The sequence below is a fragment of the Oncorhynchus keta genome, chromosome 10, assembly GCF_023373465.1.
Source record: "Oncorhynchus keta strain PuntledgeMale-10-30-2019 chromosome 10, Oket_V2, whole genome shotgun sequence".
Classification (NCBI taxonomy): Eukaryota; Metazoa; Chordata; class Actinopteri; order Salmoniformes; family Salmonidae; genus Oncorhynchus; species Oncorhynchus keta.
In genome coordinates, this window is record NC_068430.1 from 15,286,731 (window position 1) to 15,314,543 (window position 27,813).

Consider the following 27,813-nt stretch of genomic DNA (forward strand, 5'->3'; position numbering starts at 1 on the left):
AAACATGCTAAAAACCCTTACAGGGAAACATGCTAACACAGCCCCCACAGGGCAACATGCTAACACAGCCCCCACAGGGCAACATGCTAACACAGCCCCCACAGGGCAACATGCTAACACAGCCCCCGCAGGGCAACATGCTAACACAGCCCCCGCAGGGCAACATGCTAACACAGCCCCCGCAGGGCAACATGCTAACACAGCCCCCGCAGGGCAACATGCTAACACAGCCCCCACAGGGCAACATGCTAACACAGCCCCCGCAGGGCAACATGCTAACACAGCCCCCGCAGGGCAACATGCTAACACAGCCCCCACAGGGCAACAGGCTAACACAGCCCCCACAGGGCAACATGCTAACACAGCCCCCACAGGGCAACATGCTAACACAGCCCCCACAAGGCAACATGCTAACACAGCCCCCGCAGGGCAACATGCTAAAGGCCCCTACAGGGAAACATGCTAAAAACCCTTACAGGGCAACATGCTAACACAGCCCCCACAGGGCAACATGCTAACACAGCCCCCACAGGGCAACATGCTAACACAGCCTCCACAGGGCAACATGCTAACACAGCCCCCGCAAGGCAACATGCTAACACAGCCCCCGCAGGGCAACATGCTAACACAGCCCCCACAGGGCAACATGCTAACACAGCCCCCTCAGGGCAACATGCTAACACAGCCCCCACAGGGCAACATGCTAACACAGCCCCCACAGGGCAACATGCTAACACAGCCTCCACAGGGCAACATGCTAACACAGCCCCCGCAAGGCAACATGCTAACACAGCCCCCGCAGGGCAACATGCTAACACAGCCCCCACAGGGCAACATGCTAACACAGCCCCCTCAGGGCAACATGCTAACACAGCCCCCGCAGGGCAACATGCTAACACAGCCCCCACAGGGCAACAGGCTAACACAGCCCCCACAGGGCAACATGCTAACACAGCCCCCACAGGGCAACATGCTAACGCAGCCACACAGGGCAACATGCTAACACAGCCCCCACAAGGCAACATGCTAACACAGCCCCCGCAGGGCAACATGCTAAAGGCCCCTACAGGGAAACATGCTAAAAACCCTTACAGGGAAACATGCTAACACAGCCCCCACAGGGCAACATGCTAACACAGCCCCCACAGGGCAACATGCTAACACAGCCCCCACAGGGCAACATGCTAACACAGCCCCCACAGGGCATCAGGCTAAAAGGCTAACATCCTAACACTGTGGAGGAAGAATAGACTAAAATAAAAGACTAGGCAGAGGGAGAGAAGACAGGGTGAAAACGAAAGACAAGGCAGACTAAATATAAGAGCATGCTTCCAGACATGACAGACTGTGTGCTGCTCTGTGAGGTTGGTTGGTATGTAGTTGTAGCTATTGTTTGATGCTAGCTCTATAACACATGTACTGTATGTTCTATTTGAGAGAACAGAGTGGAGTCAGTGATCTTTACATGTATGTCTCTGTAGGTGTATAGGTGGTTCATTTTTTTTCACTCACTCGCTCGCTCGCACGCACGCACGCACGCACACACACACACACACACACACACACACACACAGCACTTACTGCACTCATGTTCTCTTTGGCACCCCAGTAAGAGACATGGTATAAGTTTTTCTAGTTTTTGGACACAAAAAACATCCTGCTGAGACATGGGTGTGTAGATAAGAGGGAGGAGAGAAAGATGAAACTCTCTACTGGCTCATCTTTGAACCAATATGAGGAAGAGTCTTCCATGTTTGCACCGTAAGCTGTCATGGTGGAGCACTAACAAAAACTGTGGAAGTGGTGGAGTTGTGTATGCATTGTGTATGTTATGTTAGCTGGTGTGGTTATGAGTAATTGTGTGTTTGCGTGTGTGTGTGTGTGTTTGACAGATTGATACAGAAAGATTGTCCTCGTGTTTATCCTGTTGCAAAGTGAGGTGTTGTGAAGAATGATGTGGATGAGGCTAAATAAATATTTTATTTTGATTTATTTCATAAGGCACATTTTATTTTAGCAGTATTAGGCTATTTAGATTCTTATCTCTGAGCATCAATAAGTATAAACAAAGTGTGAATAAGTATTATGTTGCGAAGTAAAAACAAAGTGTGAATAAGTATTATGTTGCTAAGTAAAAACAAAGTGTGAATAAGTATTATGTTGCTAAGTAAAAACAAAGTGTGAAGTAGTCTATAATATTATTTTTTTCCACCTCAATAAAAACATAATATTTGTCAGATACACTTACATTACCTCAAAACAGGCAAGGGAAAAACAAAAATGCTTACAACTACCGGCTCTCAAAATAATGTCACGACTACTTGTGTTAGTCTCTTGTCTGCAGTCAGCACAGAGCCTGGAGCAGTAAATAGCCATGGCGTCATTGTTGTTGTGTGTCTTGTTCAAATGTCACAAATGCCTGGAAATGGTTAACCTTCAATAGCTGTAACAACCAGGAAGTGGTTAACCTTCAATAGCTGTAACAACCAGGAAGTGGTTAACCTATAATAGATAACGTATGTGTGTATATACTGTACCAGTCAAAAGTTTGGACATACCTACTAATTCCAGGAATTTTCTTTATTTTTACTATTTTCTACATCGTAGAATAATAGTGAAGACATCACAACTATGAAATAACACATATGGAATCATGTAGTGACTGCATTGATGACAGCTTTGCACACTCTTGGCATTCTCTCAACCAGCTTCATGAAGTTGTCACCTGGAATACATTTCAATTAACAGGTGAGCATTGTTAAAAGTTAATTTGTGGAATTTCTTTCCTTCTTAATGTTTTGAGCCAATCAGTTGTGTTGTGACAAGGTAGTGTTGGTATACAGAAGATAGCCCTATTCGGTAAAAGTCCAATACCTTTTTATGGCAAGAACAGCTCAAATAAGCAAAGAGAAAGGACTTGCTTCATTACTTTAAGACGTGAAGTTCGGTCAATCCGGAAAATTTCATGAACTTTGAAAGTTTCTTCAAGTGCAGTCACAAAAACCATCAAGCGCTATGATGAAACAGGCTCTCATGAGGACCGCCTCAGAAATTGCAGCTCAAACAAATGCTTCACAGAGTTCAAGTAACAGACACATCTCAACATCAACTGTTCTCAGAGGAGACTGTTTGAATCAGGCCTTCATTGTCGAATTGTTGCAAAGAAACCACTACTAAAGGACACCAATAATAAGAAGAGACTTGCTTGGGCCAAGAAACACGAGCAATGGACATAGACGGGGGGAAATGTGTCTTTTGGTCTGATGAGTCCAAATGTGAGATTTTTGGTTCCAACTGCTGTGTCTTTGTGAAACGCAGAGTAAGTGAACAGATGATCGCCGCATGTGTGGTTCCCACCGTAAAGCATGGAGGAGGAGGTGTGATGGTGTGGGGGTGCTTTATTGGTGACACTGTCATTGATTTATTTAGAATTCAAGGCACACTTAACCAGCATGGCTACCACATCATTCTGCAGCGATATACCATCCCATCTGGTTAGTGCTTAGTGGGACTATCATTTGTTTTTCTACAGGACAATGAACCAACACACCTCCAGGCTGTGTAAGGGCTATTTGACCAAGAAGGAGAGTGATGGAGTGCTGCATCAGATGACATGGCCTCCACAATCATCCGACCTCAACCCAGTTGAGATGGTTTGGGATGAGTTGGACCACAGAGTGAAGGAAAAGCAGCCAACAAGTGCTCAGCAAAAGGGTTTTCTAATGATCAATTAGTCTTTTTAAAATTATAAACTTGGATTATTCTTATTTTTATTTCTACTTTGCACATTTCTTCCATTGCAAATCTACCATTCCAGTGTTTTACTTGCTATATTGTATTTACTTTGCCACCATGGCCTTTTTTTGCCTTTACTTCCCTTATCTCACCTCATTTGCTCACATCATATATAGACTTGTTTATACTGTATTATTGACTGTATGTTTGTTTTTACTCCATGTGTAACTCTGTGTCGTTGTATGTGTCGAACTGCTTTGCTTTATCTTGGCCAGGTCGCAATTGTAAATGAGAACTTGTTCTCAACTTGCCTACCTGGTTAAATAAAGGTGAAATAAATAAAATAAATAAAAAATGAGCTAACACAACGTGCCATTGGAACACAGGAGTGATGGTTGCCTATTTAAATATTCCATTAAAAAATCTGCTGTTTCCAGCTACAATAGTCATTTACAACATTAACAATGTCTACACTGTTTTTCTGATCAATTTGATGTTCTTATAATGGACAAAACATGTGCTTTTCTTTCAAAAGCAAGGACATTTATAAGTGACCTCAAACTTTTGAATGGTGTGTGTGTGTGTGTGTGTGTGTGTGTGTGTGTGTGTGTGTGTGTGTGTGTGTGTGTGTGTGTGTGTGTGTGTGTGTGTGTGTGTGTGTGTAATGGTAGAGAAGCTTTGTACAGCAGTAGTTAAGTAGGATGACTAGAATACAGTATATACATATGAAGAGGGTAAAACAGTATGTAAACATTATTAAAGTGACCAGTGTTCAGTGACTATATGTACATAGGGCAGCAGTCTCTAAAGGTGAAGGGTAGAGTACCGTGTGGTAGACGACTAGTAACAGTGACTATAGTTCAGGGTAGGGTACTGGGTGGAGGCTAGTAACAGTGACTATAGTTCAGGGTAGGGTACTGCGCGGAGGCTAGTAACAGTGACTATAGTTCAGGGTAGGGTACTGGGCGGAGGCTAGTAACAGTGACTGTAGTTCAGGGTAGGGTACTGGGTGGTAGACGGCTAGTAACAGTGACTATAGTTCAGGGTAGGGTACTGGGCGGAGGCTAGTAACAGTGACTATAGTTCAGGGTAGGGTACTGGGCGGAGGCTAGTAACAGTGACTGTAGTTCAGGGTAGGGTACTGGGTGGTAGACGGCTAGTAACAGTGACTATAGTTCAGGGTAGGGTACTGGGTGGTAGACGGCTAGTAACAGTGACTATAGTTCAGGGCAGGGTACTGGGTGGAGGCCGGCTAGTGGTGACTGTTTAACAGCTTTAATAGCCTGGCTGGATGCGGTTAACCTTGAATAAAAATAAATGTTTTATTGTCACATACACCGGATAGGTGCAATTAAATGATGCTTTGCAGGGTCAGACATAGTTACAGCACCCCTGGAACAAATTAGGGTTGCTCAAGGGCACATCAATAGTTTTGTTACCTTGTCAGCTTGGGTATTCAAGCCAGCGACCTGTCAGTTGCTGGCCCAACGCTCTAACCACTAGGCTAACTGCCGCCCTGTTAATAGCTAGGCTGGATGTGGTTAACCTTGAATAGCTGTAATAACCAGGCTGGATGTGAGCAGTCGTGATGCTGAGCTGGTGGGGGTGGGGGACTGGGGTGTTGGAAGAGGAATCGTGTCACAGCCAGCATGATGAGTCACTCTCTGATGATGATGATGATCTCTGCCTGTTAGCCAATAGACAGCAGGCTGTGATAGTGCCATATGTTTTGATGTGTGACTGTGGCATGATGAGGCTGCAGCTGCGAGGGTTGTGACGCTCAAGATTGTTTTTTAACTGGCGGAAAGACAGGGCTCTGGTTATACAATGAGAGGACAAAATAAAGTTTTCTTCACAGATGTTGTGGAGATGAGAGGAGTGATGTGACTGATTATCCTGTCTCCTCTGAGACAGAAAAGGTGAAATTGAGAGCAGGAGTGAAGTAAACTGTTATCAAGATAAATTCAACAGTAAAAGACAGAGTGTGCGTATAGAATTTCAGAAATGAAGATGCTTGGCAAAAAAAACCTCAATAGTCGTGCCTAACACACCCTTTTTTTTGCAATATAGAACTTGTTTCTCAGCTCTATGACTCCATCTAAGCAGAGATAAGTCAATGCAGTAGCAATAGCAGTTTGACAACGTACCAGTCCCTCTTCAGACTCAGGCAGAATGTAGCAGCCGCTAACGAGATTTCAGCCTCACAGATTATGTTGTGCCTGCAGCCACAACAGGCCTTCACTAACTCATCCATTATGTACAATCTTCTGGGACGCACTTTGTTCTGCTTTAAATGAGCGGCCTGCATCGGCTCAGTCCCTGCAGGCCTGTGATGTGTGGAATTGTCTTTGCCATCTGCGCAGTGCAAGCTGTCTCTCTGGTTCAACACAGGGGCCCTGGAGGTCCAACACACCTCTCTTCCTGTCTCTCTCTCTCTCTCTGGTTCAACACAGGAGCCCTGAAGATCCAACACACCTCTCTTCCTGTATCTCTCTCTCTCTCTCTGGTTCAACACAGAGGCCCTGGAGGTCCAACACACCTCTCTTCCTGTATCTCTCTCTCTGGTTCAACACAGGGGCCCTGGAGGTCCAACACACCTCTCTTCCTGTATCTCTCTCTCTCTCTGGTTCAACACAGGGGCCCTGGAGGTCCAACACACCTCTCTTCCTGTATCTCTCTCTCTCTGGTTCAACACAGGGGCCCTGGAGGTCCAACACACCTCTCTTCCTGTATCTCTCTCTCTCTCTGGTTCAACACAGGGGCCCTGGAGGTCCAACACACCTCTCTTCCTGTATCTCTCTCTCTCTGGTTCAACACAGGGGCCCTGGAGGTCCAACACACCTCTCTTCCTGTATCTCTCTCACTCTCTGGTTCAACACAGGGGCCCTGGAGGTCCAACACACCTCTCTTCCTGTATCTCTCTCTCTCTCTCTGGTTCAACACAGGGGCCCTGGAGGTCCAACACACCTCTCTTCCTGTATCTCTCTCTCTGGTTCAACACAGGGGCCCTGGAGGTCCAACACACCTTTCTTCCTGTATCTCTCTCTCTCTCTGGTTCAACACAGGGGCCCTGGAGGTCCAACACACCTCTCTTCCTGTATCTCTCTCTCTCTCTGGTTCAACACAGGGGCCCTGGAGGTCCAACGCACCTCTCTTCTTGTATCTCTCTCTCTCTCTGGTTCAACACAGGGGCCCTGGAGGTCCAACACACCTCTCTTCCTGTATCTCTCTCTCTCTCTGGTTCAACACAGGGGCCCTGGAGGTCCAACGCACCTCTCTTCCTGTATCTCTCTCTCTCTCTGGTTCAACACAGGGGCCCTGGAGGTCCAACACACCTCTCTTCCTGTATCTCTCTCTCTCTGGTTCAACACAGGGGCCCTGGAGGTCCAACGCACCTCTCTTCCTGTATCTCTCTCTCTCTCTGGTTCAACACAGGGGCCCTGGAGGTCCAACGCACCTCTCTTCCTGTATCTCTCTCCATCTCTCTCTGAGCCTGCTCCTGAAACACAAACTAAATCAAGACATGCTGCTGACTCTCTATTAAACCCCTTGCTTCTCGCTACTATCAACATTCGACCAGCTGATTTTGTGTTGGACATGAGTCAGCACGGAAACAAGGTCTTTATAACATCTATGAAAGGAATACAGTGTGTTGGCAAAAGTCAGGTTGGGGTTTAGGGAGGCATTTTGGATAACCTGAAGTAACACTTTCTGTTTTCAGGTCTATATATAGAGCTCTCTGCCTTGATAAGAAAAGTTGTTTTTGTTTCCGCTGAGTTCTATTACTGGTGGGCGGAATGAACTGAATCACTGCAGAGAGGGCTCCAGTGCACAACATACCTGCATTCGGAGAGGGAGAAAAAAAGACTTCATTTGAGTGTTATTTCTGTGACATTCCTCTCATTCCCCTTTTTACATTATATCTCTGTATGCTTGAGCCTAGTCTCTACCCGGCAGGCAATTGTGACCTGGCAAGAGCTCTTTAACTGGCAAGAGAGTCTAGATTGAGGGTAAAGTCACTGTCCATTGACTAGACGGGGTGGGGGTGGGGGTGTGACTGCGCTGGGCTTCCCAATAACACTGGCACGCATGGCTTTGGACCTTATTCCAGGTATGGGTATAGCTCCGTATGAACTGCTATAGGATGCTAGCTTCACAGATTCTGACTGTCTAGATGAAAAAAATCTCCCTCCGCTCTCTTTGGGGAAATTCCACTGTTTGATTGTATTCTCCCCCTCTCTCTCGGCTTTCATCGGATAAGACAGGCATGTTTGATATGGTGCCTCTGGAGAATGGGGAGATTCTCCCCAAGGCCAGTAGCACTGGGGATTTAAAGAGGAGAAAAGAACCCAGACTGCCGTCATTGTATTTGTTGCAGTCTAGTTACCACTATGTCTAATGTCATAGGGGCAGACTTGTTTAAGCTGGGTAGTTAAGCATTGAGTCTGTTTATAGACTTAATTGGTCCCAAATTGATTCCTAAGTAGGATATTTGTTATAATTGCTATAAATGAAAGACAAGTTCTGAACTTCCATGAACTTCCCTTCAACGCCAGTCATCCCAATCCCTAAAATAGCTCACTGGGCTCGGTGAAGATGCACGTGTGTGTGTGTCTGTGTGTGTGTATGTGCGCGTGTGTGTGAACCAGAAGAAGTGGCTGTAGCCAACCCACTCAGATTGCTGATTGTAAACACAACCTGGGGCTCTGTGAATAAGAAGAGGTGCTGCTCTCTCTCTGCTAATTGCCAGGGAGTGGATATGGCTCAGCGTGGGTGTGGTTCAGAGTGGATATGGCTCAGCGTGGGTGTGGTTCAGAGTGGATGTGGTCCAGCGTGGGTGTGGTTCAGAGTGGATGTGGCTCAGTGTGGGTGTGGTTCAGAGTGGATGTGGCTCAGCGTGGGTGTGGTCCAGCGTGGGTGTGGTTCAGAGTAGATGTGGCTCAGTGTGGGTGTGGTTCAGAGTGGATGTGGCTCAGTGTGGGTGTGGCCAGCGTGGGTGTGATTCAGAGTAGATGTGGCTCAGCGTGGGTGTGGTTCAGAGTGGATGTGGCTCAGCGTGGGTGTGGCTCAGTGTGGGTGTGGCTCAGAGGGTATTGTAATAGCCTAACTCACACTGAACAGGAAATAGTCTGTCCCCTTGGTCAGAACCAGGGCACACTGGGATAAGGATCCGGCCTCGTTGGTGTCCTTTTCCATTAAGAGGCACCACACACATTTCGGATATACGTTTTCGGATACACGTTTTCGGACATACAGTATCATTGCACTGATTAACTGTATACTGAAAGTGTTGGGAAAATCTAAGAAGTTGTGTTTTGTTGAGTCTTACCGGTCTACTATACATGGGCATACCAACTGCTCTACATCTGCATTGCTTGCTGTTCGGGGTTTTAGGCTGGGTTTCTGTATAGCACTTTGTGACATCGGCTGATGTAAAAAGGGCTTTATAAATACATTTGATTGATTGAACTGTGGTGTTAATTAACCAATGAGAATAAACAAAAAAAAACATTTAGAACAGAACAAAAATTCATCTGAGATGCCATTTTGTTCTCATTGACCTACGTACAGGGTAAGTTAGCTACTTAGCTAGCTTGGTTAATTTAGGTAGACTTGTGCAAATGTTCATGCAAATGAACTCCTCTATGGGCATAGAGCGAGGGCAAAACAAAAGCATGGTAGACTAGATATAATGTATACTGTCAACAGTACAACAACAGTAAAGCCCCACTTTAAAAATACAATCATTGTTGTCGATGCAATAGCCATGGCCTGTGGCTGAGAGCATTTTACAATTCATACCCTTTAAATCTTATTTCATTAAGTGCACCATCTGCCTCACACAACACCTCTCTCTCTCTCTAACACACACACACACACACACTGTCCCCTCCTGTCTCTATGTAAGGGGCTAATAAATGATGAAGTGATCTCAGCCGGAGGGACACAGTGAATTAGCGTCCTATCTCCACTCTGTTATCCAGTCACGTAGCTGCACCATCCCTCCATCCTGGAGCGTTACTATGGAGATTACCATAGTTACAACTTCAAACACACAATATCAAACCAAACAGTCATCTAAGTTATCTGAACGGTGTTGCTCCCTTTCCTCATCAATGTGTAGTGATGATACACTGAACTGTTGAATCCTAGAGAGGAGAGACATTTCAATCAGCAGATGCTTATTTTTCTCTGGCAATAGACACTAAAATGGGGCGGCAGGGTAGCCTAGTGGTTAGAGCGTTGGACTAGTAACCGAAAGGTTGCAAGTTCGAATCCCCGAGCTGACAAGGTACAAATCTGTCGTTCTGCCCCTGAACAGGCAGTTAACCCACTGTTCCTAGGCCGTCATTGAAAATAAGAATTTGTTCTTAACTGACTTGCCTAGTAAAATAAAGGTAAAATCAAAATAAAATAAAAATCTTCAAGTTCTATACAATTAGAGAAGAGAATTAGAGAAGTAAGCCAAAACCCCAAAACAATTGTATCTTGAGCAGCCTCTGTCAGATATGAGCCAAACCAAATGAAGGAAATCAAATGTATTGACATACAAAATACATGTATAAATAGTTATTTAGCCCTTTAGGACTGCATACTTCTGTGAATGCAGAAGTTGTATGCAGTTGTAACCATGAAAGACAGAACACTACTACGTGAACCATGTAAAAATAAGAAGTTACACCTGTGTATGGCAGCTTTTGTTTCTTCCCCTTAATAATTGTTACATTGTCTGCTCTGAGTGTGATTCCCTTAGTGAGCTGAATAGCAGTCGGTAGTGTGTTCTGTTTGTTTAATATGGCACAGCCTTCAGTAAATTCGTCCTTTCACCTGTGTTCAATTTAAGCACCCTGTTTTTATTGGCTCATAACACTGTGATGATAACCTACTCAGCTGTAATTGATTAATCCTGTGTACATCATACTGTATCAAGGATAACCTCTTTCCTCCTGGTGATTGAGCTTTGTTTCGCCTATTAATAAGGTGAGCTGAGGTGAGCTGACACCCTGAATAAATAACTGGATTGTTATTCTGTGGCGTCCCTCAGGGATTCATCACAGGACTGCTATAGAATGCCATTAGGAGATATTATGAGAGTAAACCTGGCCATCAGAGAGAACCTGTTACTCTCAGGGTGGTGTTAGTTATCCACCCTGCACTCTAACTGCTAGATGTTTTGTCTTGAAGAGATCACAGGAAATGCTTGTTTTCCATGGGTCAGGTATTCCTCTCTGTGTCCTGTTGTGTTTCTCATCATGCATCTATCGTACATCTACGTATTATCCAGAGTGACTTATAGTAGTGATACATTTTTGTACTGGTCCCCCGTGGGAATCAAATTCACAACCATGACGCTGCTCTACCAACTGAGCCACACAAATCCATAGTCTATCTGTACCATGACAGAAGTTTGGTTGAATTTTCATTTATTTTTGCCCGGTCATTGCTAGGTAGTTCTGAGCGATTAACCAAAATGATGGTTATTTTTCATTTTTTAAACAACTTATCGACCAACGTTGGTTCAATTATTTGAATTCAATTTCGTATTATTTTATTTTTCCTTATTTTCTGTGAGCTCAATATGCACATCGCACAGTTTCTCTAGAGGGTTGTAGTTTCCAACAGGTCAATATTCTACATAGTTTAGCACATAAAATGTGGTAATTTACTACAGTGACCATAATCCATTGCACATCTACTTGTCCGGTCTGTGTTTCTTTTTAGGACTGCTAAGGAATAGACAAGAATGCTTAGCGAGGTATCCCTACCAGAAAATACATGATCTAAGTGATTGATAGTTGGTATTCAGCAGTCATAAATTATGCTACCAAAATAGTGATTTTGTCAGACAGCATATCCAGCAGCTCTATAGAGATGAGATGAGGACTTTGAATGAAATAACAAAGTCATCAAATAAAACAAGTGTAATATACACAACTAAAATATTTTATCGAAGTAATGTGAATAAATTATGGTTAATAAGTGATAAGCAGTAATGGGCAGTCACTACCATCATTAATTGTTTTATTTTGTGTTGTTACAGCATTGAACCCACATAATGCATAGTGCATTTAATGTTGGAACAAATTATGGAACCGAAACCAAACCAACCTCAAAAAGCACTAATCACTCTGCACTATTGCCAGGTAGAGTGAAGGATTTATGTTGGTCGTGTTTTAGAGCAATCATGGGGCTGAGCAAACGGAATCCTGTTATGTGTGTCCTCACGCACTTCCTGCTCTTCACAGAGATAAGCAGAACATAATGTAATCATTATACTGTATGCTCATTCCCTTCCTGCTGTTCACAGAAATAAGCAGAACATAATGTAATCATTATACTGTATGCTCATTCCCTTCCTGCTGTTCACAGAGATAAGCAGAACATAATGTAATCATTATACTGTATGCTCATTCCCTTCCTGCTGTTCACAGAAATAAGCAGAACATAATGTAATCATTATACTGTATGCTCATTCCCTTCCTGCTGTTCACAGAGATAAGCAGAACATAATGTAATCATTATACTGTATGCTCATTCCCTTCCTGCTGTTCACAGAAATAAGCAGAACATAATGTAATCATTATACTGTATGCTCATTCCCTTCCTGCTGTTCACAGAAATAAGCAGAACATAATGTAATCATTATACTGTATGTTCATTCACTTCCTGCCATTCAGAGATAAGCAGAACATAATGTAATCATTATACTGTATGCTCATTCACTTCCTGCCGCTCAGAGATAAGCAGAACATAATGTAATCATTATACTGTATGCTCATTCACTTCCTGCTGTTCACAGAGATAAGCAGAACATAATGTAATCATTATACTGTATGCTCATTCACTTCATGCCACTCAGAGATAAGCAGAACATAATGTAATCATTATACTGTATGCTCATTCACTTCCTGCTGTTCACAGAGATAAGCAGAACATAATGTAATCATTATACTGTATGCTCATTCACTTCCTGCTGTTCACAGAGATAAGCAGAACATAATGTAATCATTATACTGTATGCTCATTCACTTCCTGCTGTTCACAGCGGTAAGCAGAACATAATGTAATCATTATACTGTATGCTCATTCACTTCCTGCTGTTCACAGAGATAAGCAGAACATAATGTAATCATTATACTGTATGCTCATTCACTTCCTGCCGCTCAGAGATAAGCAGAACATAATGTAATCATTATACTGTATGCTCATTCCCTTCCTGCTGTTCACAGAGATAAGCAGAACATAATGTAATCATTATACTGTATGCTCATTCACTTCCTGCCGCTCAGAGATAAGCAGAACATAATGTAATCATTATACTGTATGCTCATTCCCTTCCTGCTGTTCACAGAGATAAGCAGAACATAATGTAATCATTATACTGTATGCTCATTCACTTCCTGCCGCTCAGAGATAAGCAGAACATAATGTAATCATTATACTGTATGCTCATTCACTTCCTGCCGCTCAGAGATAAGCAGAACATAATGTAATCATTATACTGTATGCTCATTCACTTCCTGCCGCTCAGAGATAAGCAGAACATAATGTAATCATTATACTGTATGCTCATTCCCTTCCTGCTGTTCACAGAGATAAGCAGAACATAATGTAATCATTATACTGTATGCTCATTCACTTCCTGCCGCTCAGAGATAAGCAGAACATAATGTAATCATTATACTGTATGCTCATTCAATTATTGCCGTTCAGAGATAAGCAGAACATGATGTAATCATTATACTGTATGCTCATTCACTTCCTGCCGCTCAGAGATAAGCAGAACATAATGTAATCATTATACTGTATGCTCATTCACTTCTTGCCGTTCAGAGATAAGCAGAACATAATGTAATCATTATACTGTATGCTCATTCACTTCCTGCTGTTCACAGAGATAAGCAGCACATAATGTAATCATTATACTGTATGCTCATTCACTTCTTGCCGTTCAGAGATAAGCAGAACATAATGTAATCATTATACTGTATGCTCATTCCCTTCCTGCTGTTCACAGAGATAAGCAGAACATAATGTAATCATTATACTGTATGCTCATTCACTTCTTGCCGTTCAGAGATAAGCAGAACATAATGTAATCATTATACTGTATGCTCATTCCCTTCCTGCTGTTCACAGAGATAAGCAGAACATAATGTAATCATTATACTGTATGCTCATTCCCTTCCTGCTGTTCACAGAGATAAGCAGAACATAATGTAATCATTATACTGTATGCTCATTCACTTCCTGCTGTTCAGAGATAAGCAGAACATAATGTAATCATTATACTGTATGCTCATTCCCTTCCTGCTGTTCACAGAGATAAGCAGAACATAATGTAATCATTATACTGTATGCTCATTCACTTCCTGCTGTTCAGAGATAAGCAGAACATAATGTAATCATTATACTGTATGCTCATTCCCTTCCTGCTGTTCACAGAGATAAGCAGAACATAATGTAATCATTATACTGTATGCTCATTCACTTCCTGCTGTTCAGAGATAAGCAGAACATAATGTAATCATTATACTGTATGCTCATTCCCTTCCTGCTGTTCACAGAGATAAGCAGAACATAATGTAATCATTATACTGTATGCTCATTCACTTCTTGCCGTTCAGAGATAAGCAGAACATAATGTAATCATTATACCGTATGCTCATTCACTTCCTGCTGTTCACAGAGATAAGCAGAACATAATGTAATCATTATACTGTATGCTCATTCACTTCCTGCCATTCAGAGATAAGCAGAACATAATGTAATCATTATACTGTATGCTCATTCACTTCCTGCTGTTCACAGAGATAAGCAGAACATAATGTAATCATTATACTGTATGCTCATTCCCTTCCTGCTGTTCACAGAGATAAGCTGAACATAATGTAATCATTATACTGTATGCTCATTCACTTCCTGCTGTTCACAGAGATAAGCAGAACATAATGTAATCATTATACTGTATGCTCATTCACTTCCTGCTGTTCAGAGATAAGCAGAACATAATGTAATCATTATACTGTATGCTCATTCACTTCCTGCTGTTCAGAGATAAGCAGAACATAATGTAATCATTATACTGTATGCTCATTCACTTCTTGCCGTTCAGAGATAAGCAGAACATAATGTAATCATTATACTGTATGCTCATTCACTTCCTGCCATTCAGAGATAAGCAGAACATAATGTAATCATTATACTGTATGCTCATTCACTTCCTGCTGTTCACAGAGATAAGCAGAACATAATGTAATCATTATACTGTATGCTCATTCCCTTCCTGCTGTTCACAGAGATAAGCAGAACATAATGTAATCATTATACTGTATGCTCATTCACTTCCTGCTGTTCACAGAGATAAGCAGAACATAATGTAATCATTATACTGTATGCTCATTCACTTCCTGCTGTTCAGAGATAAGCAGAACATAATGTAATCATTATACTGTATGCTCATTCACTTCCTGCTGTTCAGAGATAAGCAGAACATAATGTAATCATTATACTGTATGCTCATTCACTTCTTGCCGTTCAGAGATAAGCAGAACATAATGTAATCATTATACTGTATGCTCATTCACTTCCTGCCATTCAGAGATAAGCAGAACATAATGTAATCATTATACTGTATGCTCATTCACTTCTTGCCGTTCAGAGATAAGCAGAACATAATGTAATCATTATACTGTATGCTCATTCCCTTCCTGCTGTTCACAGAGATAAGCAGAACATAATGTAATCATTATACTGTATGCTCATTCCCTTCCTGCTGTTCACAGAGATAAGCAGAACATAATGTAATCATTATACTATATGCTCATTCCCTTCCTGCTGTTCACAGAGATAAGCAGAACATAATGTAATCATTATACTGTATGCTCATTCACTTCCTGCTGTTCAGAGATAAGCAGAACATAATGTAATCATTATACTGTATGCTCATTCCCTTCCTGCTGTTCACAGAGATAAGCAGAACATAATGTAATCATTATACTGTATGCTCATTCACTTCCTGCTGTTCAGAGATAAGCAGAACATAATGTAATCATTATACTGTATGCTCATTCCCTTCCTGCTGTTCACAGAGATAAGCAGAACATAATGTAATCATTATACTGTATGCTCATTCACTTCCTGCTGTTCAGAGATAAGCAGAACATAATGTAATCATTATACTGTATGCTCATTCCCTTCCTGCTGTTCACAGAGATAAGCAGAACATAATGTAATCATTATACTGTATGCTCATTCACTTCTTGCCGTTCAGAGATAAGCAGAACATAATGTAATCATTATACCGTATGCTCATTCACTTCCTGCTGTTCACAGAGATAAGCAGAACATAATGTAATCATTATACTGTATGCTCATTCACTTCCTGCCATTCAGAGATAAGCAGAACATAATGTAATCATTATACTGTATGCTCATTCACTTCCTGCTGTTCACAGAGATAAGCAGAACATAATGTAATCATTATACTGTATGCTCATTCCCTTCCTGCTGTTCACAGAGATAAGCTGAACATAATGTAATCATTATACTGTATGCTCATTCACTTCCTGCTGTTCACAGAGATAAGCAGAACATAATGTAATCATTATACTGTATGCTCATTCACTTCCTGCTGTTCAGAGATAAGCAGAACATAATGTAATCATTATACTGTATGCTCATTCACTTCCTGCTGTTCAGAGATAAGCAGAACATAATGTAATCATTATACTGTATGCTCATTCACTTCTTGCCGTTCAGAGATAAGCAGAACATAATGTAATCATTATACTGTATGCTCATTCACTTCCTGCCATTCAGAGATAAGCAGAACATAATGTAATCATTATACTGTATGCTCATTCACTTCCTGCTGTTCACAGAGATAAGCAGAACATAATGTAATCATTATACTGTATGCTCATTCCCTTCCTGCTGTTCACAGAGATAAGCAGAACATAATGTAATCATTATACTGTATGCTCATTCACTTCCTGCTGTTCACAGAGATAAGCAGAACATAATGTAATCATTATACTGTATGCTCATTCACTTCCTGCTGTTCAGAGATAAGCAGAACATAATGTAATCATTATACTGTATGCTCATTCACTTCCTGCTGTTCAGAGATAAGCAGAACATAATGTAATCATTATACTGTATGCTCATTCACTTCTTGCCGTTCAGAGATAAGCAGAACATAATGTAATCATTATACTGTATGCTCATTCACTTCCTGCCATTCAGAGATAAGCAGAACATAATGTAATCATTATACTGTATGCTCATTCACTTCTTGCCGTTCAGAGATAAGCAGAACATAATGTAATCATTATACTGTATGCTCATTCCCTTCCTGCTGTTCACAGAGATAAGCAGAACATAATGTAATCATTATACTGTATGCTCATTCACTTCCTGCTGTTCAGAGATAAGCAGAACATAATGTAATCATTATACTGTATGCTCATTCACTTCCTGCCGCTCAGAGATAAGCAGAACATAATGTAATCATTATACTGTATGCTCATTCCCTTCCTGCTGTTCACAGAGATAAGCAGAACATAATGTAATCATTATACTGTATGCTCATTCACTTCCTGCCGCTCAGAGATAAGCAGAACATAATGTAATCATTATACTGTATGCTCATTCACTTCTTGCCGTTCAGAGATAAGCAGAACATAATGTAATCATTATACTGTATGCTCATTCACTTCCTGCTGTTCACAGAGATAAGCAGAACATAATGTAATCATTATACTGTATGCTCATTCCCTTCCTGCTGTTCACAGAGATAAGCAGAACATAATGTAATCATTATACTGTATGCTCATTCCCTTCCTGCTGTTCACAGAGATAAGCAGAACATAATGTAATCATTATACTGTATGCTCATTCACTTCCTGCTGTTCACAGAGATAAGCAGAACATAATGTAATCATTATACTGTATGCTCATTCACTTCCTGCTATTCACAGAGATTAGCAGAACTTAATGTAGTCATTATACTGTATGCTCATTCACTTCCTGCTATTCACAGAGATAATCAGAACATAATGTAGTCATTATACTGTATGCGTAGCGCAAGGCCAATTTGTCCCCCACCTCTGCTCTGCGTTCCAGTAACACAGCTCATTTACCCAAGCCAATTCATGCTCAGAGTAAAGACAAACATGTTTCTATAGTTTACCCAGTGAAATATTAACAGGCTGAATTCTAGGCAAGTAGGTGACCTTTGCAGAATGTGTACAGAGATTCTCGTCTCAGATGTCGTCGTCCCCATTTTTCCCTACAAAGTATATTTTGTACTCAGGTCACCTCCAGTGTTGTCTTATTTATCATTATACTTTGAATTTGTCACAGCGAAGCCAACCAGAAGCAACAGGGGGAAGATAGACACACTACTTCGTCTCAAAAGTAGTCTTTATTCCTGCACAGATAGAGAGAGGAAGGAGAGATGAAAACATAGTCTAGTGTTGATCATCTGATAAAGCCTAGACAGGGTATGATATGAGCTGTGTGGACTAGAATATATTAGCACAAGTATGATGCGCTTTTTAAATGAGAGGAGCTTCTAGTGGAATTGTGAAGCTAATGTGTGTAGCCAGTGTGTTTGTGTGTGTAACATTTTCTACATTTACTAGTATGTTTCCTGGTGTCATGTGTTAGTGTTTTTCTGTCAGATCATAGCAACAACCTCTCTCCATATCTCTCATTCTCCATACCGCCTCTCTCCGTATCTCTCATTCTCCTCACCGCCTCTCTCTGTATCTCTCATTCTCCACACCGCCTCTCCGTATCGCTCATTCTCCACACCGCCTCTCTCCGTATCTCTCATTCTCCATACCGCCTCTCTCCGTATCTCTCATTCTCCTCACCGCCTCTCTCTGTATCTCTCATTCTCCACACCGCCTCTCTCCGTATGTCTCATTCTCCTCACCGCCTCTCCGTATCGCTCATTCTCCACACCGCCTCTCCGTATGTCTCATTCTCCTCACCGCCTCTCTCCGTATCGCTCATTCTCCTCACCGCCTCTCTCCGTATCTCTCATTCTCCTCACCGCCTCTCTCCGTATCGCTCATTCTCCTCACCGCCTCTCTCCGTATCTCTCATTCTCCTCACCGCCTCTCTCCGTATCTCTCATTCTCCACACCGCCTCTCCGTATCTCCCATTCTCCACACCGCCTCTCTCTGTATCTCTCATTCTCCATACCGCCTCTCTCTGTATCTCTCATTCTCCATACCGCCTCTCTCTGTATCTCTCATTCTCCACACCGCCTCTCTCCGTATCTCTCATTCTCCTCACCGCCTCTCTCTGTATCGCTCATTCTCCATACCGCCTCTCTCCATATCTCTCATTCTCCATACCGCCTCTCTCTGTATCTTTCATTCTCCATACCGCCTCTCTCTGTATCTCTCATTCTCCACACCGCCTCTCTCCGTATCTCCCATTCTCCACACCGCCTCTCTCTGTATCTCTCATTCTCCACACCGCCTCTCTCTGTATCTCTCATTCTCCATACCGCCTCTCTCTGTATCTTTCATTCTCCATACCGCCTCTCTCTGTATCTCTCATTCTCCACACCGCCTCTCTCCGTATCTCCCATTCTCCACACCGCCTCTCTCTGTATCTCTCATTCTCCACACCGCCTCTCTCTGTATCTCTCATTCTCCATACCGCCTCTCTCTGTATCTCTCATTCTCCATACCGCCTCTCTCTGTATCTCTCATTCTCCATACCGCCTCTCTCTGTATCTCTCATTCTCCATAACGCCTCTCTCCATAACTCTCATTCTCCATACCGCCTCTCTCTGTATCTCTCATTCTCCATACCGCCTCTCTCCGTATCTCTCATTCTCCTCACCGCCTCTCTCCGTATCTCTCATTCTCCATACCGCCTCTCTCCGTATCGCTCATTCTCCACACCGCCTCTCTCCGTATCTCTCATTCTCCTCACCGCCTCTCTCCGTATCGCTCATTCTCCACACCGCCTCTCCGTATCTCTCATTCTCCTCACCGCCTCTCTCCGTATCTCTCATTCTCCTCACCGCCTCTCTCCGTATCTCTCATTCTCCACACCGCCTCTCCGTATCTCTCATTCTCCTCACCGCCTCTCTCCGTATCTCTCATTCTCCTCACCGCCTCTCCATATCTCTCATTCTCCTCACCGCCTCTCCGTATCTCTCATTCTCCATACCGCCTCTCCGTATCTCTCATTCTCCACACCGCCTCTCTCTGTATCTCTCATTCTCCACACCGCCTCTCTCCGTATCTCTCATTCTCCACACCGCCTCTCTCCGTATCGCTCATTCTCCACACCGCCTCTCTCTGTATCTCTCATTCTCCACACCGCCTCTCTCTGTATCTCTCATTCTCCACACCGCCTCTCTCATTCTCCACACCGCCTCTCTCTGTATCTATCATTCTCCTCACCGCCTCTCTCCGTATCGCTTATTCTCCACGCCGCCTCTCTAACTTGATGAAGCCAGAGTGAAATTGTGAGATAGAATTTTGTGTAATGTCACTGCTGAATCCAACTATATGCCTTTGTGTCAGAATGCATCAGCTATCAGCTTTGACTTGCGCAACTATGAGACATTGAGTAGTATTATGAGTAGTACTGTGTTAGTGATTTTTACATAATACATTTTGCACTAAATATGGACCCACAAGGGTGTTCCTGAGACAACTCAGTAAAACTTCAAGTTACCACATTTAGGTAATGGAACAACATGCCTTATAATTTATAAAGGGAAAGGAAGTAGTAAGTTATTTACCAGATCGTACTATTATTTTGGCTCAATGGAGTATGAACCCAGCAGCCAGAGTTCCACTATAAAACTAGAGATTTGGCCCTGTGGCTCTCTAGAAATTCCTGTCGTGAAGTAAAAAAAATCCACAATTTTAGGACTGTTTTTATCGTTATTCAAACAGACTCCGATAGCTGCCATTTCATTGCTGCTCTCTGTGTGTTTTAATTTGAGAACAGTACAGTTTTCTAGCATTGTTGTGTTTGGCCTACTCTGTCACCAAGGTCTGTCCCTTCAGATCAATACATCATTCTCCATGGTCACCCCTACACTCCCTGCCCAAATACCCATACAGACTCATTCAGTACGCTACATTACCACCAAACCACTCAGCAGGATTAGGGCCAAGACTCTCCAGCCTGAGAGAAGCCTCGGTACGGTACGGTAGTGAAAGCCAAGAGGTTTGAGTGCATCTTTAGGATTGAGAGCTTATTCAAATTAAAGAGGAACAGTAGGTTGTCTGGATTTATTGCTCTTATCTCTCCTGCTTCCCGGTACTCTATTTTGAGGCCACTCATCAAATCAACAGATGGAGTTAGATACCAAGGCAGTCCTAAATGGACTTGGCCTCAGGGATGTGCTTACTTCAATCAGTTATTTCCCATCACCTGTCCCAAAGTCCGTAACATATTTGTTTTCTGGTGATTTAGTCAGTCATTCAGTCCGTGCCTCAATCAATGGTATTTAATTAGTATTTGAGGATGGTGAAAGAGGTCACCAGCTCTAAACCAGCTGAGTCTGAACCCACAATTCAGCTTGCATTAGATCCTGCCCTCCCTCTGCGTCTGTCGGGGGGCTGGTAGAGTGCTGCTGGTCCGTGTGGGCTGTTTGTCAGGGTAGGGCTTGATGTACTTTGACTGGGCCAGGTCTGGTGGAGCACGGGGACACAACACGAAACTGTGGCACAGGGACACGACACGGTGGCACAGGGCTGTCAGTACAGGGACACGACTTGGGTTGAACATTTTGGTGAATATTCAGAGGTGTAAACGTTCCTTGGGAATTAACGGGAATATATGGGAATTAACAGAAATATATGCAAATTAATATATGTACCATATATGGAGACAGAAACATAAACCTCTTACCTTATCATACGTTGCAAATGAGTAAATCCTTCCAATAGATATGTAAAAAAAAATGTTTAGTTATGAATTAAACTTTAATTAAATGAGTTGACCCTTCACATGCGATAATTTCACTGAACAACAAAAGAAAGGGAATATTGTATGATCCCCAATGATCCACTCCACAAATGTCTTGTTAACAAACTATAGTTTCGACAAGTCGGTAAGGACATCTACTTTGTGCATGACACAAGTAATTTTTCCAACAATTGTATACTGACTGATTATTTCACTTATAATTCACTGTATCACAATTCCAGTGGATCAGAAGTTTACATACACTAAGTTGACTGTGCCTTTAAACATCTTGGGAAATTCCAGAAAATTACTTTAGATGCTTCTGATAGGCTAATTGACATAATTTTAGTCAATTGAAGGTGTACGTGTTGAAATACATCAAGGCCTATCTTTAAACTCGGTGCCTCTTTGCTTGACATGGGACAATCAAAAGAAATCAGCCAAGACCTCAGAAAACAAATTCTAGACCTCCACAAGTCTGGTTCATCCTTGGGAGTAATTTCCAAACGCCTGAAGGTACCACGTTCATCTGTACAAACAATAGTACGCAAGTATAAACACCATGGGACCACGCAGCCGCCATACCGCTCAGGAAGGAGACGCATTTTGTCTCCTAGAGATTTAATTACTTTGGTGTGAAAAGTGCAAATCAATCCCAGAACCTCAGCAAAGGACCTTGTGAAGATGCTGGAAGAAACAGGTACGAAAGTATCTATATCCACAGGAAAATGAGTCCTATATCGACATTACCTGAGAGGCCGCTCAGCAAGGAAGAAGCCACTGCTCCAAAACTGCCATAACGCCAGACTATGGTTTGCAACTGCACATGGGGACAACGATCGTATTTTTTGGAGAAATGTCCTCTGGTCTGATGAAACAAAAATAGAACTGTTTGGCCATAATGACCATCGTTATGTTTGGAGGAAAAAAGGGGAGGCTTGTAAGCCAAATAACACCATCCCAACCGTGAATCACGGGGGTGGCAGCATCATGTTGTGGGGATGCTTTGCTGCAGGAGGGACTGTTGCACTTCACAAAATAGATGGCATCATGAGGTAGATGGCATCATAAGGGAGGAAAATGATGTGGATGTTTTGAAGCAACATCTCAAGACATCAGCCAGGAAGGCTGATTAGTCGCAAATGGGTCTTCCAAATGGACAATGACCCCAAGCATACTTCCAAAGTTGTGGCAAAATGGCTTAAGGACAACAAAGTCAAGGTATTGGAGTGGCCATCACAAAACCCTGACCTCAATCCCATATAAAATGTGTGGGCAGAACTGAAAAAGGCCTAAAAACCTAACTCAGTTACACCAGCTATGTCTGGAGGAATGGGCCAAAATTCACCCAACTTATTGTGGGAGGCTTGTGGAAAGCTACCCGAAACGTTTGACCCAAGTTAAACAATTTAAAGGTAATGCTACCAAATACTAATTGAGTGTATGCTAACTTCTGACCACTGGGAATGTGATGAAATAAATAAAAGCTGAAATAAATCATTCTCTCTACTATTATTCTGACATTTCACATTCTTAAATTAAAGTGGTGATCCTAACTGACCTAAGACAAGGTGTATGTAAACTTCCGACTTCAACTGTGTATAAGATCCCACAGTTGACAGTGCATGTCAGAGCAAAAACCAAGCCATGAGTTCAAAGGAATTGTTCTTAGAGCTCCGAGACAAGATTATGTTGAGCCACAGATCTGGGGAAGGGTACAAACAAAATTGCAGCATTGCCTGGCTAGCCCACAGGAAGAACAGTCTCGAAGAACACAGTGGCCTCCATCATTCTTAAGCGGGAAAAGTCTGACACAACCAAGACTCTGGCTGCCCATCCAAATGGAATAATCGGGGTAGTAGGTCCTTGGTCAGGAAGGTGCACAATAAAGATGGGGGAACCTTCCAGAAGGCCAACCATCTCTGCAGCACTCCATCAATCATGCCTTTATGGTAGAGTAGCCAGACGGATGCCACACCTTAGTAAAAGGCACATGACAGCCCACTTGGAGTTTGTCAAAAGGAACCTAAAGGGCTCTCAGACCATGAGAAACAAGGTTCTCTGGTCTGATGAAACCAAGATTGAACTCTTTGGCCTGAATGCCAAGCATCACGTCTGGAGGAAACCTGGCACCATCCCTACGGTGAAGCATGGTGGTGGCAGCATCATGCTGTGGGGATGTTTTTCAGCAGCAGGGACTGGGAGACTAGTTAGAATCGAAGGAAAGATGAACGGAGCAAAGTACAGATGAAAACCTTGATGAAAACCTGCTCCAGAGCACTAAGGACCTCAGACTGGGACGAAGGTTCACCTTCCAACAGGACAAAGACCCTAAGCAGACAGCCAAGACAACACAGGAGTGGCTTCAGGACAAGTCTCTGAATGTCCTTGAGTGGCCCAGCCAGAGTCCGGACTTGAACCTGATCAGACATCTCTGGAGAGACCTGAAAATAGCTGTGCAAGCTCCCTAAACACATGTTTTCCATGCTTGTAGCGTTATACCTAAGACTCTAGGCTGTAATCACTGCCAAAGGTGCTTCAACAAAGTACAGGGTAAAGAGTCTGAATACGTGTGTAAATGTGATATTTTGCACCTTCCTACCAATAATTGTCTTTGGCTACTGAAAGCATTAGTCTCTGTGCACAGGACTTTTTCTGTGGTTACTGTAATGACTGGGATCAAACCATGACACTCAATTACACACTCACCAATGACGTATACAAACATGTGTGTATGTCTATGCCTCATTGTCGCACACACACACACACACACACACACACACACACACACACACACACACACACACACACACACACACACACACACACACACACACACACACACACACACACACACACACGCACACACACACACTCCTTAGTGGCTTAATTATTCACATTCCTGTGGGCTAGCCAGGCGATGAATCAGTTTTTCATGAGTGTAGCGTACAGAATGTAGCTCTAAGCCCAGGTTATAAATACAGCCATACAAAACAACCAATGCCTGGGAGATAGACCATACCCATAATATATTTAATAAATGTGCAAAGTGTTCTAGAAACCTGTTTACACTTTGTCATTATGGGGTATTGTGTGTAGAGTGAGGAGATTTTTAATTTATTTAATCAATTTTAGAACAAGGCTTTAACGTAACAAAATGTGGAAACAGTCGAGGGGTCTGCATTTTCGAACTCAGCAAAACAAGAAACGTCCTCTCATTGTCTACTGCGTTTATTTTCAGTAAACTTAACCTGTGTAAATATTGTGACTTACAGAATATTGTGACCAACAGAAATTGAATAATGTGTCCCTGAACAAAGGGGGGGGGGGTCAAAATCAAAAGTAACAGTCAGTATCTGGTGTGGCCAGCTGCATTAAGCACTGCAGTGCATCTCCTCCTCATGGACTGCACCAGATTTGCCAGTTCTTGCTGTGAGATGTTACCCCACTCTTCCACCAAGGCACCTGCAAGTTCCCTGACATTTCTGGGGGGAATGGCCCTAGCCCTCACCCTCCGATCCAACAGGTCTAGACATGCTCAATGCGATTGAGATCCGGGCTCTTCGTTGACCATGGCAGAACACTGACATTCCTGTCTGGCAGGAAATCACGCACAGAACGAGCTGTATGGCTGGTGGCATTGTCATGCTGGAGGGACATGTCAGGATGAGCCTGCAGGAAGGGTACCACATGAGGGAGGAGGATGTCTTCCCTTTAACGCAAAGCGTTGAGATTGCCTGCAATGACAACAGGCTCAGTCCGATGATGCTGTGACACACCGCCCCAGGCCATGACAGACCCTCCACCTCCAAATCAATCCCGCTCCAGAGTACAGGCCTCGGTGTAACGCTCATTCCTTCGACGATAAACGTGAATCCGATCATCACCCCTGGTGAGACTAAACCGCATCTCGTCAGTGAAGATAACTTTTTGCCAGTCCTGTCTGGTCCAGCGACGGTGGGTTGTGCCCATAGGCGACGTTGTTGCCGGTGATGTCTGGTGAGGACCTGCCTTACAAAAGGCCTACAACCCCTCAGTCCAGCTTCTCTCAGCCTATTGTGGACAGTCTGAGCACTGATGGAGGGATTGTGCGTTCCTGGTGTAACTCAGGCAGTTGTTGTTACCATCCAGACAAGTGAAAAGCAACGTTGTTGCTGCCCATATCATTGCATAGTGCAGAAAATACACACAAGTTCGGGGCCTTGCTTTAACTTCTTAGGGCTGAAATCCCGTTAATGGGATTGATATGACAGCCAGTGAAAGTGCAGGGCGCCAAATTCAAAACAACAGAAATCTCATAATAAAAATTCCTCAAACATACAAGTATCTTATACCATTTGAAAGATAATCTTGTTGTTAATCCCACCACAGTGTCCGATTTCAAATATGCTTTACAGCGAAAGCACCACAAACGATTATGTTAGGTCAGAGCCAAGCCACAGAAAAACACAGCCATTTTTCCATTTTTCCAGCCAAAGAGAGGAGTTACAAAAAGCAGAATTAGAGATAAAATGAATCACTAACCTTTGATGATCTTCATCAGATAACACTCATAGGACTTCATGTTACACAATACATGTATGTTTTGTTTGATAAAGTTCGTATTTATATCAACAAATCTCAGTATACATTGGCGCGTTATGTTCAGTAGTTCCAAAAACATCCAGTGATTTTGCAGAGATCCATATCAATTTACAGAAATACTCATTCTAAATGTTGATGAAAATATAAGTGTTATGCATGGAACTGTAGATACACTTCTCCTTAATGCAACCGCGGTGTCAGATTTCAAAAAAGCTTTACGGAAAAAGCAAACCATGCAATAATCTGAGTAAGGCGCTCAGAGAACAAATACATATATCTGCCATGTTGGAGTCAACAGAAGTCAGAAATAACATTATAAATATTCGCTTACCTTTGATGATCTTCATCAGAATGCACTCCCAGGAATCCCAGTTCCACAATAAATGTTTGATTTGTTCGATAATGTCCATCATTTATGTCCGATTAGCTACTTTTGTTATCGCGTTTGGTAAACAAATCAAAACTCAAGAAGAGCGTTCACTAGTTGCAGACGAAATGTCAAAAAGTTCCGTTACAGTCCATAGAAACTTGTCAAATGATGTATGGAATCAATCTTTAGGATGTTTTCAACATAAATCTTCAATAATATTCCAACCGGAGAATTCCTTTGTCTTCGGAAAAGCAAAGGAACGGGAGATACCTCTCATGTGAAATGCGCATGACCAGCGCGTGACTGCTAGCAGACCTCTGACTCATTCCCCTCTCATTCAGCCCCCCTTCATAGTTGAAGCATCAAACAAGTTTCTAAAGATGGTTGACATCTAGTGGAAGACTTAGGAAGTGCAACATGACCAATATCCCACTGTAACTTCAATAGGGGCTGAGTTGAAAATCGACCAACCTCAGATTACCCACTTCCTGTGTGGATTTTTTCTCAGGTGTTTGCCTGCCATATGAGTTCTGTTATACTCACAGACATCATTCAAACAGTTTTAGAAACTTCAGAGTGTTTTCTATCCAAATATACTAATACTATTCATATATTAGCAACTGCGACTGAGGAGCAGGCAGTTTACTCTGGGCACCTCTGGGCCCCTGCCCCCCAGCCATAAGAAGTTTTAACAAAGTTAACCATTTTCACTGTAGTGTACAAAACATCTTTCAAACTGTCAGGCATTCCCTTGGCAGCAAGAGCCCTTCGGTGGATGCTGCAGTGTACCAAAGTGGCGTTGGGAGAAACTGCTTGCACGCACGTTACCGCTCCGCTATGTCTCCCTGTCATGGCTTTTGTGCCATCAGTACAGATACCAACATGAGCAGCAGCTACATTTGGCTACATACGGACCGTTATTGTAATTCCCGTGAGAGAGTAATGGTTAATGTGATTGGATGTTAATTATTTGACTAGGCTACCTGTATTTGACATTGTGTTATTTTGCTGAACACTAGGTGGTTCAATTTGATTTTTGGCAGTGAAACGAGGCTACTCAGGTGACCAAATACTTATTTTCCACCATAATTTGCAAATCAATTCATTAAAAATCCTACAATGTGATTTTCTGGTTTTCTGTCATAGTTGAAGTGTACCTATGATG

At 42.7% G+C, this 27,813-nt stretch overlaps 1 protein-coding gene across 1 annotated transcript in view; it reads left to right on the top strand.

Annotated features, from left to right (window-relative positions):
- Window positions 1-27,813, top strand: part of LOC118388269 (guanine nucleotide-binding protein G(i) subunit alpha-2) — a 118,400-nt gene that overhangs the window by 46,509 nt on the left and 44,078 nt on the right. The gene's annotated exons all lie outside the window — the stretch shown is intronic.